General features: G+C 33.9%; 7 non-coding genes across 7 annotated transcripts; all 7 read left to right on the forward strand.

The window, feature by feature from the left end:
• The first annotated feature begins 850 nt into the window (after positions 1-850).
• Positions 851-943, forward strand: TRNAI-UAU (transfer RNA isoleucine (anticodon UAU)). Its single transcript is given in 2 exon segments — positions 851-888; positions 908-943. It is a non-coding gene; the product is annotated as a tRNA-Ile (tRNA).
• Positions 944-2,351: 1,408 nt separating this feature from the next.
• On the forward strand, positions 2,352-2,444 carry TRNAI-UAU (transfer RNA isoleucine (anticodon UAU)). Its single transcript is given in 2 exon segments — positions 2,352-2,389; positions 2,409-2,444. It is a non-coding gene; the product is annotated as a tRNA-Ile (tRNA).
• Positions 2,445-7,839: 5,395 nt separating this feature from the next.
• TRNAI-UAU (transfer RNA isoleucine (anticodon UAU)) lies at positions 7,840-7,932 on the forward strand. The gene is given in 2 exon segments: positions 7,840-7,877; positions 7,897-7,932. It is a non-coding gene; the product is annotated as a tRNA-Ile (tRNA).
• A 2,894-nt stretch (positions 7,933-10,826) lies between these two features.
• On the forward strand, positions 10,827-10,919 carry TRNAI-UAU (transfer RNA isoleucine (anticodon UAU)). The gene is given in 2 exon segments: positions 10,827-10,864; positions 10,884-10,919. It is a non-coding gene; the product is annotated as a tRNA-Ile (tRNA).
• A 387-nt stretch (positions 10,920-11,306) lies between these two features.
• Positions 11,307-11,379, forward strand: TRNAR-CCU (transfer RNA arginine (anticodon CCU)). The gene has a single exon. It is a non-coding gene; the product is annotated as a tRNA-Arg (tRNA).
• Positions 11,380-16,315: 4,936 nt separating this feature from the next.
• Positions 16,316-16,408, forward strand: TRNAI-UAU (transfer RNA isoleucine (anticodon UAU)). The gene is given in 2 exon segments: positions 16,316-16,353; positions 16,373-16,408. It is a non-coding gene; the product is annotated as a tRNA-Ile (tRNA).
• Positions 16,409-17,816: 1,408 nt separating this feature from the next.
• On the forward strand, positions 17,817-17,909 carry TRNAI-UAU (transfer RNA isoleucine (anticodon UAU)). The gene is given in 2 exon segments: positions 17,817-17,854; positions 17,874-17,909. It is a non-coding gene; the product is annotated as a tRNA-Ile (tRNA).
• Positions 17,910-19,801: the final 1,892 nt, after the last annotated feature.

The following is a 19,801-nucleotide window of genomic DNA, read 5'->3' on the forward strand; positions in this document are numbered from 1 at the left end:
ATCCGGTACTTTTCAGCTTGCAAAATTATGGCCCAGTATCTAAAAGCAGACATTCATCCTAATGACATTGTGGATTAGTTTCCTGAAGAGTTTACTATCACCTGGGACAGTGGCTTCAAGTCCCATCTAGGATGCATGTTCCTTTGTTGCTCATTCTCATGCTAGAAGTTATGATTTTTTTCAATGCAGGTGACTGTCTTAATGGTATTGCAGAAAATCCATATATACCAAAACATACCTATTAAGTTTTAATTGCAATTTTATATCAGAGTGGCTACAAAATAACAATGTCTATTGCAATTGCTGATGGGTTTCTTGAAGTTCTTTCATCCTTGTCTTCAAAAGGGTAATTTTCTGCCTTTTATATTTCTTTGGACACTGACTTTATTGACAATTTAGGTGCTACAGACAAAAAAACAATGTTTACCTTTAAATATAGAGCACAAGTGAGATTTAACTTATTTTTATTTAAAGATACTGCATTTTTTGGTAATATAGTGTATATTTTCCCTATGCAACATTACAGTTACATATATCTATACCAAATATTATTTAAGATAAATAAACAGGAATTATTTTACAATTTTGATAATATTGAACTGTACAACAATGGCATGAATTCATTGCAATATACACCTATGGATACATAAAACTGGGCAATAACACAAATGCACAATATAATTGATTACCTTATGATTAGAATATTACTTTTATTAGGTACTTTAGTATTGGGTGCAGTAGTTTAGTGGATTTAAAAAGTAACTAATTTAAAATTAATAAACCAAGTTAATTTACTTAGTCAACTCGATGCTAAAATCACTCAACTAAAAATAATGCACTTTGACCATGCGCTCCTGTGGCGCTATCGGTCAGCGCGCGGTACTTATAAGGCAGTGTCTGTTGAGCAATGCCGAGGTTGTGAGTTCAAGCCTCACCTGGAGCAAATGTAATTTTTTTACTAATGTCATCAGTTATTGATTATCATCTGCTACCTGAACATCCTGATATGAAGGCAGAAAAAAAACACAAACATGACTGTTTTTAAGGTACCAGTACACACAGCTGCTTTGGTTCATATGCACTGTAAACATTACTTTAGTTAGTCAACAAAATGGAATGCAAAAGACTACCTATTTATTGGTAAAAGAGTTGCATCAATCTGTTTTGCTGCAATGTAACATGAGGGTCCACACTATTTGGTCTGGTTAGTACAATCACATTTCATGCTGGGATTTGTAAAGCAAAGAACACAAATAAATGGCTTTCCTATATCGCAACAATTAATGATTATACTAATGAAAAACTCAGTTTCACACAAAGACGATACTAAGCCCCAGTGGCCTAATGGTTAAGGCACTGGCCTCCTAAGCCAGGGATTGTGGCTTCAAGTCCCATCTTGGGTGATAGGATTTATTTCATTAAAATGATTTTGAAGATGTTCCTTTTATTCTTGCTTCATACTGCTCAAATGGCTCCACCAGAAACTTTTATCTGCTTAACAATCAGGTACTGTTCAGCTTGCAAAATTATGGCCCAGTATCTAAAAGCAGACATTCATCCTAATGACATTGTGGATTAGTTTCCTGAAAAGTTTACTATCACCTGGGACAGTGGCTTAAAGTCCCATCTAGGATGCATGTTCCTTTGTTGCTCATTCTCATTCTAGAAGTTATGCTTTTTTTCAATGCAGGTGACTGTCTTAATGGTATTGCAGAAAATTCATATATACCAAAACATACCTATTAAGTTTTAATTGCAATTTAATATCAGAGTGGCTACAAAATAACAATTTCTATTGCAATTGCTGATGGGTTTCTTGAAGTCCTTTCATCCATGTCATCAAAAGGGTAATTTTCTGCCTTTTATATTTCTTTGGACACTGACTTTATTGACAATTTAGGTGCTACAGACAAAAAAACAATGTTTACCTTTAAATATAGAGCACAAGTGAGATTTAACTTATTTTTATTTAAAGATACTGCATTTTTTGGTAATATAGTGTATATTTTCCCTATGCAACATTAAAGTTACATATATCTATACCAAATATTATTTAAGATAAATAAACAGGAATTATTTTACAATTTTGATAATATTGAACTGTACAACAATGGCATGAATTCATTGCAATATACACCTATGAATACATAAAACTGGGCAATAACACAAATGCACAATATAATTGATTACCTTATGATTAGAATATTACTTTTATTAGGTACTTTAGTATTGGGTGCAGTAGTTTAGTGGATTTAAAAAGTAACTAATTTAAAATTAATAAACCAAGTTAATTTACTTAGTCAACTCGATGCTAAAATCACTCAACTAAAAATAATGCACTTTGACCATGCGCTCCTGTGGCGCTATCGGTCAGCGCGCGGTACTTATAAGGCAGTGTCTGTTGAGCAATGCCGAGGTTGTGAGTTCAAGCCTCACCTGGAGCAAATGTAATTTTTTTACTAATGTCATCAGTTATTGATTATCATCTGCTACCTGAACATCCTGATATGAAGGCAGAAAAAAAACACAAACATGACTGTTTTTAAGGTACCAGTACACACAGCTGCTTTGGTTCATATGCACTGTAAACATTACTTTAGTTAGTCAACAAAATGGAATGCAAAAGACTACCTATTTATTGGTAAAAGAGTTGCATCAATCTGTTTTGCTGCAATGTAACATGAGGGTCCACACTATTTGGTCTGGTTAGTACAATCACATTTCATGCTGGGATTTGTAAAGCAAAGAACACAAATAAATGGCTTTCCTATATCGCAACAATTAATGATTATACTAATGAAAAAATCAGTTTCACACAAAGATGTTACTAAGCCCCAGTGGCCTAATGGATAAGCCAGGGTTTGTGGGTTCAAGTCCCATCTGGAGTGATAGGATTTATTTAATTAAAATAATTTTGAAGATGTTCCTTTTATTCTTGCTTCATTCTGCACAAATGGCTCCACCAGAAACTTTTATCTGCTTAACAATCCGGTACTGTTCAGCTTGCAAAATTATGGCCCAGTATCTAAAAGCAGACATTTATCATAATGACATTGTGGATTAGATTCCTGAAAAGTTTACTATCACCTGGGACAGTGGCTTAAAGTCCCATCTAGGATGCATGTTCCTTTGTTGCTCATTCTCATTCTAGAAGTTATGCTTTTTTTCAATGCAGGTGACTGTCTTAATGGTATTGCAGAAATTCCATATATACCAAAACATACCTATTAAGTTTTAATTGCAATTTAATATCAGAGTGGCTTCAAAATAACAATGTCTATTGCAATTGCTGATGGGTTTCTTGAAGTCAATTCATCCTTGTCATCAAAAGGGTAATTTTCTGCTTTTTATATTTCTTTGGACACTCACTTTACTGACAATATAGGTGCTACAGACCAAAAAATCAATGTTTACCTTTAAATATAGAGCACAAGTGAGATTTAACTTATTTTTAATTAAAGATACTGCACTTTTTGGTATTATAGTGTATATTTTCCCTATGCAACATTAAATTTACAAATATCTATAGCAAATAATATTTAAGATAAATAAACAGGAATTATTTTACAATTTTGATAATATTGAACTGTACAACAATGGCAAAAATTCATTGCAATATACACCTATGGATACATAAAACTGGGCAATAACACAAATGCACAATATAATTGATTACCTTATGATTAGAATATTACTTTTATTAGGTGCTTTAGTATTGGGTGCAGTAGTTTAGTGGATTTAAAAAGTAACTAATTTAAAATTAATAAACCAAGTTAATTTACTTAGTCAACTCGATGCTAAAATCACTCAACTAAAAATAATGCTCTTTGACCATGTGCTCCTGTGGGGCAATCGGTCTGCGCGCGGTACTTATAAGACAGTATCTGTTGAGCAATGCCGAGGTTGTGAGTTCAAGCCTCACCTGGAGCAAATGTAATTTTTTTTCTAATGTCATCAGTTAATGATTATCATCTGCTACCTGAACATCCTGATATGAAGGCAGAAAAAAACCCACAAACATGACTGTTTTTAAGGTACCAGTACAGACAGCTGCTTTGGTTCATATGCACTGTAAACATTACTTTAGTTAGTCAACAAAATGGAATGCAAAAGACTACCTCTTTATTGGTAAAAGAGTTGCATCAATCTGTTTTGCTGCAATGTAACATGAGGGTCCACACTATTAGGGCTGGATAGTACAATCACATTTCATGCTGGGATTTGTAAAGCAAAGAACACAAATAATCGGCTTTCCTATATCGCAACAATTAATGATTATACTAATGAAAAAATCAGTTTCACACAAAGACGATACTAAGCCCCAGTGGCCTAATGGATAAGGCACTGGCCTCATAAGCTGTGGATTCCTGGTCAAAGTCCCATATGGGGTGATAGTCTTTATTTCATCCATATAATTATTGGAGATGTTCCTTTTATTCTTTCTTGAGACTGCACAAATGGCTCCACCAGAAACTTTTATCTGCTTAACAATCCGGTACTGTTCAGTTTGCAAAATTATGGCCCAGTATCTAAAAGCAGACATTTATCCTAGTGAAATTGTGGATTAGTTTCCGGATAATTTTACTATCACCTGGGACAGTGGCTTCAAGTCCCATTTAGGATGCATGATCCTTTGTTGCTCATTCTCATTGTATAAGTTATGCTTTTTTCAATGCAGGTGACTGTCTTAATGGTATTGCATGAAATCCATATATACCAAAACATACCTATTAAGTTTTAATTGCAATTTAATATCAGAGTTTCTACTGTATTATTCTGCAGAAGCACTGTTTCATGTGCAAGGACACTGTGCCGAGAATTGTTATGGACATTGCTAACGTCAATCTCTTACTTGTTGAAACCTCATAACATAAGCTTCCCGATGAAAGACGTCCGTCAGATACCTTAAGGTTTCCGGGACATGTCGTGGAAGACCCAAAATGACTAACACCTAAGGGGGATCCCGGCGACACCTTTATCCTGTGGACCATTAAAGAACTCACCATTTGGTGATATATGCAGCTTTTTTTATATTTAAATGTGAGTGTGTTGTGTATTAATAAATGTGTGATAAATTTTTGACAATATTGCACTATTAGTCTCTTTATCCTCCTCTTTTTTGAGATACCAAGTATATGGAAGAAATTTCAGCTATACTTCCTATATCATCTGAGAGACTGAAGTCACTATTTGGTCTGGTTAGTACAATCACATTTCATGCTGGGATTTGTAAAGCAAAGAACACAAATAAATGGCTTTCCTATATCGCAACAATTAATGATTATACTAATGGAAAAATCAGTTTCATAGAAAGATGTTACTAAGCCCCACTGGCCTAATAGATAAGGCACTGGCCTCCGAAGACAGGGATTGTGGGTTCAAGTCCCATTTGGGACTTTATTTCATTAAAATAATTTTGGAGATGTTCCTTTTATTCTTGCTTCATACTGCACAAATGGCTCAACCAGAAACTTTTATCTGCTTAACAATCCGGTACTTTTCAGCTTGCAAAATTATGGCCCAGTATCTAAAAGCAGACATTCATCCTAATGACATTGTGGATTAGTTTCCTGAAGAGTTTACTATCACCTGGGACAGTGGCTTCAAGTCCCATCTAGGATGCATGTTCCTTTGTTGCTCATTCTCATGCTAGAAGTTATGATTTTTTTCAATGCAGGTGACTGTCTTAATGGTATTGCAGAAAATCCATATATACCAAAACATACCTATTAAGTTTTAATTGCAATTTTATATCAGAGTGGCTACAAAATAACAATGTCTATTGCAATTGCTGATGGGTTTCTTGAAGTTCTTTCATCCTTGTCTTCAAAAGGGTAATTTTCTGCCTTTTATATTTCTTTGGACACTGACTTTATTGACAATTTAGGTGCTACAGACAAAAAAACAATGTTTACCTTTAAATATAGAGCACAAGTGAGATTTAACTTATTTTTATTTAAAGATACTGCATTTTTTGGTAATATAGTGTATATTTTCCCTATGCAACATTAAAGTTACATATATCTATACCAAATATTATTTAAGATAAATAAACAGGAATTATTTTACAATTTTGATAATATTGAACTGTACAACAATGGCATGAATTCATTGCAATATACACCTATGGATACATAAAACTGGGCAATAACACAAATGCACAATATAATTGATTACCTTATGATTAGAATATTACTTTTATTAGGTACTTTAGTATTGGGTGCAGTAGTTTAGTGGATTTAAAAAGTAACTAATTTAAAATTAATAAACCAAGTTAATTTACTTAGTCAACTCGATGCTAAAATCACTCAACTAAAAATAATGCACTTTGACCATGCGCTCCTGTGGCGCTATCGGTCAGCGCGCGGTGCTTATAAGGCAGTGTCTGTTGAGCAATGCCGAGGTTGTGAGTTCAAGCCTCACCTGGTGCAAATGTAATTTTTTTACTAATGTCATCAGTTATTGATTATCATCTGCTACCTGAACATCCTGATATGAAGGCAGAAAAAAAACACAAACATGACTGTTTTTAAGGTACCAGTACACACAGCTGCTTTGGTTCATATGCACTGTAAACATTACTTTAGTTAGTCAACAAAATGGAATGCAAAAGACTACCTATTTATTGGTAAAAGAGTTGCATCAATCTGTTTTGCTGCAATGTAACATGAGGGTCCACACTATTTGGTCTGGTTAGTACAATCACATTTCATGCTGGGATTTGTAAAGCAAAGAACACAAATAAATGGCTTTCCTATATCGCAACAATTAATGATTATACTAATGAAAAACTCAGTTTCACACAAAGACGATACTAAGCCCCAGTGGCCTAATGGTTAAGGCACTGGCCTCCTAAGCCAGGGATTGTGGCTTCAAGTCCCATCTTGGGTGATAGGATTTATTTCATTAAAATGATTTTGAAGATGTTCCTTTTATTCTTGCTTCATACTGCTCAAATGGCTCCACCAGAAACTTTTATCTGCTTAACAATCAGGTACTGTTCAGCTTGCAAAATTATGGCCCAGTATCTAAAAGCAGACATTCATCCTAATGACATTGTGGATTAGTTTCCTGAAAAGTTTACTATCACCTGGGACAGTGGCTTAAAGTCCCATCTAGGATGCATGTTCCTTTGTTGCTCATTCTCATTCTAGAAGTTATGCTTTTTTTCAATGCAGGTGACTGTCTTAATGGTATTGCAGAAAATTCATATATACCAAAACATACCTATTAAGTTTTAATTGCAATTTAATATCAGAGTGGCTACAAAATAACAATTTCTATTGCAATTGCTGATGGGTTTCTTGAAGTCCTTTCATCCATGTCATCAAAAGGGTAATTTTCTGCCTTTTATATTTCTTTGGACACTGACTTTATTGACAATTTAGGTGCTACAGACAAAAAAACAATGTTTACCTTTAAATATAGAGCACAAGTGAGATTTAACTTATTTTTATTTAAAGATACTGCATTTTTTGGTAATATAGTGTATATTTTCCCTATGCAACATTAAAGTTACATATATCTATACCAAATATTATTTAAGATAAATAAACAGGAATTATTTAACAATTTTGATAATATTGAACTGTACAACAATGGCATGAATTCATTGCAATATACACCTATGGATACATAAAACTGGGCAATAACACAAATGCACAATATAATTGATTACCTTATGATTAGAATATTACTTTTATTAGGTACTTTAGTATTGGGTGCAGTAGTTTAGTGGATTTAAAAAGTAACTAATTTAAAATTAATAAACCAAGTTAATTTACTTAGTCAACTCGATGCTAAAATAACTCAACTAAAAATAATGCACTTTGACCATGCGCTCCTGTGGCGCTATCGGTCAGCGCGCGGTACTTATAAGGCAGTGTCTGTTGAGCAATGCCGAGGTTGTGAGTTCAAGCCTCACCTGGAGCAAATGTAATTTTTTTACTAATGTCATCAGTTATTGATTATCATCTGCTACCTGAACATCCTGATATGAAGGCAGAAAAAAAACACAAACATGACTGTTTTTAAGGTACCAGTACACACAGCTGCTTTGGTTCATATGCACTGTAAACATTACTTTAGTTAGTCAACAAAATGGAATGCAAAAGACTACCTATTTATTGGTAAAAGAGTTGCATCAATCTGTTTTGCTGCAATGTAACATGAGGGTCCACACTATTTGGTCTGGTTAGTACAATCACATTTCATGCTGGGATTTGTAAAGCAAAGAACACAAATAAATGGCTTTCCTATATCGCAACAATTAATGATTATACTAATGAAAAACTCAGTTTCACACAAAGACGATACTAAGCCCCAGTGGCCTAATGGATAAGGCACTGGCCTCCTAAGCCAGGGATTGTGGCTTCAAGTCCCATCTTGGGTGATAGGATTTATTTCATTAAAATGATTTTGAAGATGTTCCTTTTATTCTTGCTTCATACTGCTCAAATGGCTCCACCAGAAACTTTTATCTGCTTAACAATCAGGTACTGTTCAGCTTGCAAAATTATGGCCCAGTATCTAAAAGCAGACATTCATCCTAATGACATTGTGGATTAGTTTCCTGAAAAGTTTACTATCACCTGGGACAGTGGCTTAAAGTCCCATCTAGGATGCATGTTCCTTTGTTGCTCATTCTCATTCTAGAAGTTATGCTTTTTTTCAATGCAGGTGACTGTCTTAATGGTATTGCAGAAAATTCATATATACCAAAACATACCTATTAAGTTTTAATTGCAATTTAATATCAGAGTGGCTACAAAATAACAATTTCTATTGCAATTGCTGATGGGTTTCTTGAAGTCCTTTCATCCATGTCATCAAAAGGGTAATTTTCTGCCTTTTATATTTCTTTGGACACTGACTTGATTGACAATTTAGGTGCTACAGACAAAAAAACAATGTTTACCTTTAAATATAGAGCACAAGTGAGATTTAACTTATTTTTATTTAAAGATACTGCATTTTTTGGTATTATAGTGTATATTTTCCCTATGCAACATTAAAGTTACATATATCTATACCAAATATTATTTAAGATAAATAAACAGGAATTATTTTACAATTTTGATAATATTGAACTGTACAACAATGGCATGAATTCATTGCAATATACACCTATGGATACATAAAACTGGGCAATAACACAAATGCACAATATAATTGATTACCTTATGATTAGAATATTACTTTTATTAGGTACTTTAGTATTGGGTGCAGTAGTTTAGTGGATTTAAAAAGTAACTAATTTAAAATTAATAAACCAAGTTAATTTACTTAGTCAACTCGATGCTAAAATCACTCAACTAAAAATAATGCACTTTGACCATGCGCTCCTGTGGCGCTATCGGTCAGCGCGCGGTGCTTATAAGGCAGTGTCTGTTGAGCAATGCCGAGGTTGTGAGTTCAAGCCTCACCTGGAGCAAATGTAATTTTTTTACTAATGTCATCAGTTATTGATTATCATCTGCTACCTGAACATCCTGATATGAAGGCAGAAAAAAAACACAAACATGACTGTTTTTAAGGTACCAGTACACACAGCTGCTTTGGTTCATATGCACTGTAAACATTACTTTAGTTAGTCAACAAAATGGAATGCAAAAGACTACCTATTTATTGGTAAAAGAGTTTCATCAACCTGTTTTGCTGCAATGTAACATGAGGGTCCACACTATTTGGTCTGGTTAGTACAATCACATTTCATGCTGGGATTTGTAAAGCAAAGAACACAAATAAATGGCTTTCCTATATCGCAACAATTAATGATTATACTAATGAAAAAATCAGTTTCACACAAAGATGTTACTAAGCCCCAGTGGCCTAATGGATAAGCCAGGGTTTGTGGGTTCAAGTCCCATCTGGAGTGATAGGATTTATTTAATTAAAATAATTTTGAAGATGTTCCTTTTATTCTTGCTTCATTCTGCACAAATGGCTCCACCAGAAACTTTTATCTGCTTAATAATCCGGTACTGTTCAGCTTGCAAAATTATGGCCCAGTATCTAAAAGCAGACATTTATCATAATGACATTGTGGATTAGATTCCTGAAAAGTTTACTATCACCTGGGACAGTGGCTTAAAGTCCCATCTAGGATGCATGTTCCTTTGTTGCTCATTCTCATTCTAGAAGTTATGCTTTTTTTCAATGCAGGTGACTGTCTTAATGGTATTGCAGAAATTCCATATATACCAAAACATACCTATTAAGTTTTAATTGCAATTTAATATCAGAGTGGCTTCAAAATAACAATGTCTATTGCAATTGCTGATGGGTTTCTTGAAGTCAATTCATCCTTGTCATCAAAAGGGTAATTTTCTGCTTTTTATATTTCTTTGGACACTCACTTTACTGACAATATAGGTGCTACAGACCAAAAAATCAATGTTTACCTTTAAATATAGAGCACAAGTGAGATTTAACTTATTTTTAATTAAAGATACTGCACTTTTTGGTATTATAGTGTATATTTTCCCTATGCAACATTAAATTTACAAATATCTATAGCAAAAAATATTTAAGATAAATAAACAGGAATTATTTTACAATTTTGATAATATTGAACTGAACAACAATGGCAAAAATTCATTGCAATATACACCTATGGATACATAAAACTGGGCAATAACACAAATGCACAATATAATTGATTACCTTATGATTAGAATATTACTTTTATTAGGTGCTTTAGTATTGGGTGCAGTAGTTTAGTGGATTTAAAAAGTAACTAATTTAAAATTAATAAACCAAGTTAATTTACTTAGTCAACTCGATGCTAAAATCACTCAACTAAAAATAATGCAATTTGACCATGCGCTCCTGTGGCGCTATCGGTCAGCGCGCGGTACTTATAAGGCAGTGTCTGTTGAGCAATGCCGAGGTTGTGAGTTCAAGCCTCACCTGGAGCAAATGTAATTTTTTTACTAATGTCATCAGTTATTGATTATCATCTGCTACCTGAACATCCTGATATGAAGGCAGAAAAAAAACACAAACATGACTGTTTTTAAGGTACCAGTACACACAGCTGCTTTGGTTCATATGCACTGTAAACATTACTTTAGTTAGTCAACAAAATGGAATGCAAAAGACTACCTATTTATTGGTAAAAGAGTTGCATCAATCTGTTTTGCTGCAATGTAACATGAGGGTCCACACTATTTGGTCTGGTTAGTACAATCACATTTCATGCTGGGATTTGTAAAGCAAAGAACACAAATAAATGGCTTTCCTATATCGCAACAATTAATGATTATACTAATGAAAAACTCAGTTTCACACAAAGACGATACTAAGCCCCAGTGGCCTAATGGATAAGGCACTGGCCTCCTAAGCCAGGGATTGTGGGTTCAAGTCCCATCTTGGGTGATAGGATTTATTTCATTAAAATGATTTTGAAGATATTCCTTTTATTCTTGCTTCATACTGCTCAAATGGCTCCACCAGAAACTTTTATCTGCTTAACAATCAGGTACTGTTCAGCTTGCAAAATTATGGCCCAGTATCTAAAAGCAGACATTCATCCTAATGACATTGTGGATTAGTTTCCTGAAAAGTTTACTATCACCTGGGACAGTGGCTTAAAGTCCCATCTAGGATGCATGTTCCTTTGTTGCTCATTCTCATTCTAGAAGTTATGCTTTTTTTCAATGCAGGTGACTGTCTTAATGGTATTGCAGAAAATCCATATATACCAAAACATACCTATTAAGTTTTAATTACAATTTAATATCAGAGTGGCTACAAAATAACAATTTCTATTGCAATTGCTGATGGGTTTCTTGAAGTCCTTTCATCCATGTCATCAAAAGGGTAATTTTCTGCCTTTTATATTTCTTTGGACACTGACTTTACTGACAATTTAGGTGCTACAGACCAAAAAAACAATGTTTACCTTTAAATATAGAGCACAACTGAGATTTAACTTATTTTTAATTAAAGATACTGCACTTTTTGGTATTATAGTGTATATTTTCCCTATGCAACATTAAAGTTACATATATCTATACCAAATATTATTTAAGATAAATAAACAGGAATTATTTTACAATTTTGATAATATTGTACTGTACAACAATGGCATGAATTCATTGCAATATACACCTATGGATACATAAAACTGTTCAATAACACAAATGCACAATATAATTGATTACCTTATGATTAGAATATTACTTTTATTAGGTACTTTAGTATTGGGTGCAGTAGTTTAGTGGATTTAAAAAGTAACTAATTTAAAATTAATAAACCAAGTTAATTTACTTAGTCAACTCGATGCTAAAATCACTCAACTAAAAATAATGCACTTTGACCATGCGCTCCTGTGGCGCTATCGGTCAGCGCGCGGTACTTATAAGGCAGTGTCTGTTGAGCAATGCCGAGGTTGTGAGTTCAAGCCTCTCCTGGAGCAAATGTAATTTTTTTACTAATGTCATCAGTTATTGATTATCATCTGCTACCTGAACATCCTGATATGAAGGCAGAAAAAAAACACAAACATGACTGTTTTTAAGGTACCAGTACACACAGCTGCTTTGGTTCATATGCACTGTAAACATTACTTTAGTTAGTCAACAAAATGGAATGCAAAAGACTACCTATTTATTGGTAAAAGAGTTGCATCAATCTGTTTTGCTGCAATGTAACATGAGGGTCCACACTATTAGGTCTGGTTAGTACAATCACATTTCATGCTGGGATTTGTAAAGCAAAGAACACAAATAAATGGCTTTCCTATATCGCAACAATTAATGATTATACTAATGAAAAAATCAGTTTCACACAAAGATGTTACTAAGCCCCAGTGGCCTAATGGATAAGCCAGGGTTTGTGGGTTCAAGTCCCATCTGGAGTGATAGGATTTATTTAATTAAAATAATTTTGAAGATGTTCCTTTTATTCTTGCTTCATTCTGCACAAATGGCTCCACCAGAAACTTTTATCTGCTTAACAATCCGGTACTGTTCAGCTTGCAAAATTATGGCCCAGTATCTAAAAGCAGACATTTATCATAATGACATTGTGGATTAGATTCCTGAAAAGTTTACTATCACCTGGGACAGTGGCTTAAAGTCCCATCTAGGATGCATGTTCCTTTGTTGCTCATTCTCATTCTAGAAGTTATGCTTTTTTTCAATGCAGGTGACTGTCTTAATGGTATTGCAGAAATTCCATATATACCAAAACATACCTATTAAGTTTTAATTGCAATTTAATATCAGAGTGGCTTCAAAATAACAATGTCTATTGCAATTGCTGATGGGTTTCTTGAAGTCAATTCATCCTTGTCATCAAAAGGGTAATTTTCTGCTTTTTATATTTCTTTGGACACTCACTTTACTGACAATATAGGTGCTACAGACCAAAAAATCAATGTTTACCTTTAAATATAGAGCACAAGTGAGATTTAACTTATTTTTAATTAAAGATACTGCACTTTTTGGTATTATAGTGTATATTTTCCCTATGCAACATTAAATTTACAAATATCTATAGCAAATAATATTTAAGATAAATAAACAGGAATTATTTTACAATTTTGATAATATTGAACTGTACAACAATGGCAAAAATTCATTGCAATATACACCTATGGATACATAAAACTGGGCAATAACACAAATGCACAATATAATTGATTACCTTATGATTAGAATATTACTTTTATTAGGTGCTTTAGTATTGGGTGCAGTAGTTTAGTGGATTTAAAAAGTAACTAATTTAAAATTAATAAACCAAGTTAATTTACTTAGTCAACTCGATGCTAAAATCACTCAACTAAAAATAATGCTCTTTGACCATGTGCTCCTGTGGGGCAATCGGTCTGCGCGCGGTACTTATAAGACAGTATCTGTTGAGCAATGCCGAGGTTGTGAGTTCAAGCCTCACCTGGAGCAAATGTAATTTTTTTTCTAATGTCATCAGTTAATGATTATCATCTGCTACCTGAACATCCTGATATGAAGGCAGAAAAAAACCCACAAACATGACTGTTTTTAAGGTACCAGTACAGACAGCTGCTTTGGTTCATATGCACTGTAAACATTACTTTAGTTAGTCAACAAAATGGAATGCAAAAGACTACCTCTTTATTGGTAAAAGAGTTGCATCAATCTGTTTTGCTGCAATGTAACATGAGGGTCCACACTATTAGGGCTGGATAGTACAATCACATTTCATGCTGGGATTTGTAAAGCAAAGAACACAAATAATCGGCTTTCCTATATCGCAACAATTAATGATTATACTAATGAAAAAATCAGTTTCACACAAAGACAATACTAAGCCCCAGTGGCCTAATGGATAAGGCACTGGCCTCATAAGCTGTGGATTCCTGGTCAAAGTCCCATATGGGGTGATAGTCTTTATTTCATCCATATAATTATTGGAGATGTTCCTTTTATTCTTTCTTGAGACTGCACAAATGGCTCCACCAGAAACTTTTATCTGCTTAACAATCCGGTACTGTTCAGCTTGCAAAATTATGGCCCAGTATCTAAAAGCAGACATTTATCCTAGTGAAATTGTGGATTAGTTTCCGGATAATTTTACTATCACCTGGGACAGTGGCTTCAAGTCCCATTTAGGATGCATGATCCTTTGTTGCTCATTCTCATTGTATAAGTTATGCTTTTTTCAATGCAGGTGACTGTCTTAATGGTATTGCATGAAATCCATATATACCAAAACATACCTATTAAGTTTTAATTGCAATTTAATATCAGAGTTTCTACTGTATTATTCTGCAGAAGCACTGTTTCATGTGCAAGGACACTGTGCCGAGAATTGTTATGGACATTGCTAACGTCAATCTCTTACTTGTTGAAACCTCATAACATAAGCTTCCCGATGAAAGACGTCCGTCAGATACCTTAAGGTTTCCGGGACATGTCGTGGAAGACCCAAAATGACTAACACCTAAGGGGGATCCCGGCGACACCTTTATCCTGTGGACCATTAAAGAACTCACCATTTGGTGATATATGCAGCTTTTTTTATATTTAAATGTGAGTGTGTTGTGTATTAATAAATGTGTGATAAATTTTTGACAATATTGCACTATTAGTCTCTTTATCCTCCTCTTTTTTGAGATACCAAGTATATGGAAGAAATTTCAGCTATACTTCCTATATCATCTGAGAGACTGAAGTCACTATTTGGTCTGGTTAGTACAATCACATTTCATGCTGGGATTTGTAAAGCAAAGAACACAAATAAATGGCTTTCCTATATCGCAACAATTAATGATTATACTAATGGAAAAATCAGTTTCATAGAAAGATGTTACTAAGCCCCACTGGCCTAATAGATAAGGCACTGGCCTCCGAAGACAGGGATTGTGGGTTCAAGTCCCATTTGGGACTTTATTTCATTAAAATAATTTTGGAGATGTTCCTTTTATTCTTGCTTCATACTGCACAAATGGCTCAACCAGAAACTTTTATCTGCTTAACAATCCGGTACTTTTCAGCTTGCAAAATTATGGCCCAGTATCTAAAAGCAGACATTCATCCTAATGACATTGTGGATTAGTTTCCTGAAGAGTTTACTATCACCTGGGACAGTGGCTTCAAGTCCCATCTAGGATGCATGTTCCTTTGTTGCTCATTCTCATGCTAGAAGTTATGATTTTTTTCAATGCAGGTGACTGTCTTAATGGTATTGCAGAAAATCCATATATACCAAAACATACCTATTAAGTTTTAATTGCAATTTTATATCAGAGTGGCTACAAAATAACAATGTCTATTGCAATTGCTGATGGGTTTCTTGAAGTTCTTTCATCCTTGTCTTCAAAAGGGTAATTTTCTGCCTTTTATATTTCTTTGGACACTGACTTTATTGACAATTTAGGTGCTACAGACAAAAAAACAATGTTTACCTTTAAATATAGAGCACAAGTGAGATTTAACTTATTTTTATTTAAAGATACTGCATTTTTTGGTAATATAGTGTATATTTTCCCTATGCAACATTAAAGTTACATATATCTATACCAAATATTATTTAAGATAAATAAACAGGAATTATTTTACAATTTTGATAATATTGAACTGTACAACAATGGCATGAATTCATTGCAATATACACCTATGGATACATAAAACTGGGCAATAACACAAATGCACAATATAATTGATTACCTTATGATTAGAATATTACTTTTATTAGGTACTTTAGTATTGGGTGCAGTAGTTTAGTGGATTTAAAAAGTAACTAATTTAAAATTAATAAACCAAGTTAATTTACTTAGTCAACTCGATGCTAAAATCACTCAACTAAAAATAATGCACTTTGACCATGCGCTCCTGTGGCGCTATCGGTCAGCGCGCGGTACTTATAAGGCAGTGTCTGTTGAGCAATGCCGAGGTTGTGAGTTCAAGCCTCACCTGGAGCAAATGTAATTTTTTTACTAATGTCATCAGTTATTGATTATCATCTGCTACCTGAACATCCTGATATGAAGGCAGAAAAAAAACACAAACATGACTGTTTTTAAGGTACCAGTACACACAGCTGCTTTGGTTCATATGCACTGTAAACATTACTTTAGTTAGTCAACAAAATGGAATGCAAAAGACTACCTATTTATTGGTAAAAGAGTTGCATCAATCTGTTTTGCTGCAATGTAACATGAGGGTCCACACTATTTGGTCTGGTTAGTACAATCACATTTCATGCTGGGATTTGTAAAGCAAAGAACACAAATAAATGGCTTTCCTATATCGCAACAATTAATGATTATACTAATGAAAAACTCAGTTTCACACAAAGACGATACTAAGCCCCAGTGGCCTAATGGTTAAGGCACTGGCCTCCTAAGCCAGGGATTGTGGCTTCAAGTCCCATCTTGGGTGATAGGATTTATTTCATTAAAATGATTTTGAAGATGTTCCTTTTATTCTTGCTTCATACTGCTCAAATGGCTCCACCAGAAACTTTTATCTGCTTAACAATCAGGTACTGTTCAGCTTGCAAAATTATGGCCCAGTATCTAAAAGCAGACATTCATCCTAATGACATTGTGGATTAGTTTCCTGAAAAGTTTACTATCACCTGGGACAGTGGCTTAAAGTCCCATCTAGGATGCATGTTCCTTTGTTGCTCATTCTCATTCTAGAAGTTATGCTTTTTTTCAATGCAGGTGACTGTCTTAATGGTATTGCAGAAAATTCATATATACCAAAACATACCTATTAAGTTTTAATTGCAATTTAATATCAGAGTGGCTACAAAATAACAATTTCTATTGCAATTGCTGATGGGTTTCTTGAAGTCCTTTCATCCATGTCATCAAAAGGGTAATTTTCTGCCTTTTATATTTCTTTGGACACTGACTTTATTGACAATTTAGGTGCTACAGACAAAAAAACAATGTTTACCTTTAAATATAGAGCACAAGTGAGATTTAACTTATTTTTATTTAAAGATACTGCATTTTTTGGTAATATAGTGTATATTTTCCCTATGCAACATTAAAGTTACATATATCTATACCAAATATTATTTAAGATAAATAAACAGGAATTATTTTACAATTTTGATAATATTGAACTGTACAACAATGGCATGAATTCATTGCAATATACACCTATGGATACATAAAACTGGGCAATAACACAAATGCACAATATAATTGATTACCTTATGATTAGAATATTACTTTTATTAGGTACTTTAGTATTGGGTGCAGTAGTTTAGTGGATTTAAAAAGTAACTAATTTAAAATTAATAAACCAAGTTAATTTACTTAGTCAACTCGATGCTAAAATAACTCAACTAAAAATAATGCACTTTGACCATGCGCTCCTGTGGCGCTATCGGTCAGCGCGCGGTACTTATAAGGCAGTGTCTGTTGAGCAATGCCGAGGTTGTGAGTTCAAGCCTCACCTGGAGCAAATGTAATTTTTTTACTAATGTCATCAGTTATTGATTATCATCTGCTACCTGAACATCCTGATATGAAGGCAGAAAAAAAACACAAACATGACTGTTTTTAAGGTACCAGTACACACAGCTGCTTTGGTTCATATGCACTGTAAACATTACTTTAGTTAGTCAACAAAATGGAATGCAAAAGACTACCTATTTATTGGTAAAAGAGTTGCATCAATCTGTTTTGCTGCAATGTAACATGAGGGTCCACACTATTTGGTCTGGTTAGTACAATCACATTTCATGCTGGGATTTGTAAAGCAAAGAACACAAATAAATGGCTTTCCTATATCGCAACAATTAATGATTATACTAATGAAAAACTCAGTTTCACACAAAGACGATACTAAGCCCCAGTGGCCTAATGGATAAGGCACTGGCCTCCTAAGCCAGGGATTGTGGCTTCAAGTCCCATCTTGGGTGATAGGATTTATTTCATTAAAATGATTTTGAAGATGTTCCTTTTATTCTTGCTTCATACTGCTCAAATGGCTCCACCAGAAACTTTTATCTGCTTAACAATCAGGTACTGTTCAGCTTGCAAAATTATGGCCCAGTATCTAAAAGCAGACATTCATCCTAATGACATTGTGGATTAGTTTCCTGAAAAGTTTACTATCACCTGGGACAGTGGCTTAAAGTCCCATCTAGGATGCATGTTCCTTTGTTGCTCATTCTCATTCTAGAAGTTATGCTTTTTTTCAATGCAGGTGACTGTCTTAATGGTATTGCAGAAAATTCATATATACCAAAACATACCTATTAAGTTTTAATTGCAATTTAATATCAGAGTGGCTACAAAATAACAATTTCTATTGCAATTGCTGATGGGTTTCTTGAAGTCCTTTCATCCATGTCATCAAAAGGGTAATTTTCTGCCTTTTATATTTCTTTGGACACTGACTTTATTGACAATTTAGGTGCTACAGACAAAAAAACAATGTTTACCTTTAAATATAGAGCACAAGTGAGATTTAACTTATTTTTATTTAAAGATACTGCATTTTTTGGTATTATAGTGTATATTTTCCCTATGCAACATTAAAGTTACATATATCTATACCAAATATTATTTAAGATAAATAAACAGGAATTATTTTACAATTTTGATAATATTGAACTGTACAACAATGGCATGAATTCATTGCAATATACACCTATGGATACATAAAACTGGGCAATAACACAAATGCACAATATAATTGATTACCTTATGATTAGAATATTACTTTTATTAGGTACTTTAGTATTGGGTGCAGTAGTTTAGTGGATTTAAAAAGTAACTAATTTAAAATTAATAAACCAAGTTAATTTACTTAGTCAACTCGATGCTAAAATCACTCAACTAAAAATAATGCACTTTGACCATGCGCTCCTGTGGCGCTATCGGTCAGCGCGCGGTGCTTATAAGGCAGTGTCTGTTGAGCAATGCCGAGGTTGTGAGTTCAAGCCTCACCTGGAGCAAATGTAATTTTTTTACTAATGTCATCAGTTATTGATTATCATCTGCTACCTGAACATCCTGATATGAAGGCAGAAAAAAAACACAAACATGACTGTTTTTAAGGTACCAGTACACACAGCTGCTTTGGTTCATATGCACTGTAAACATTACTTTAGTTAGTCAACAAAATGGAATGCAAAAGACTACCTATTTATTGGTAAAAGAGTTTCATCAACCTGTTTTGCTGCAATGTAACATGAGGGTCCACACTATTTGGTCTGGTTAGTACAATCACATTTCATGCTGGGATTTGTAAAGCAAAGAACACAAATAAATGGCTTTCCTATATCGCAACAATTAATGATTATACTAATGAAAAAATCAGTTTCACACAAAGATGTTACTAAGCCC

Source organism: Taudactylus pleione, unplaced genomic scaffold (assembly GCF_031769625.1).
Source record: "Taudactylus pleione unplaced genomic scaffold, aTauple2 ptg000473l, whole genome shotgun sequence".
NCBI lineage: Eukaryota > Metazoa > Chordata > Amphibia > Anura > Myobatrachidae > Taudactylus > Taudactylus pleione.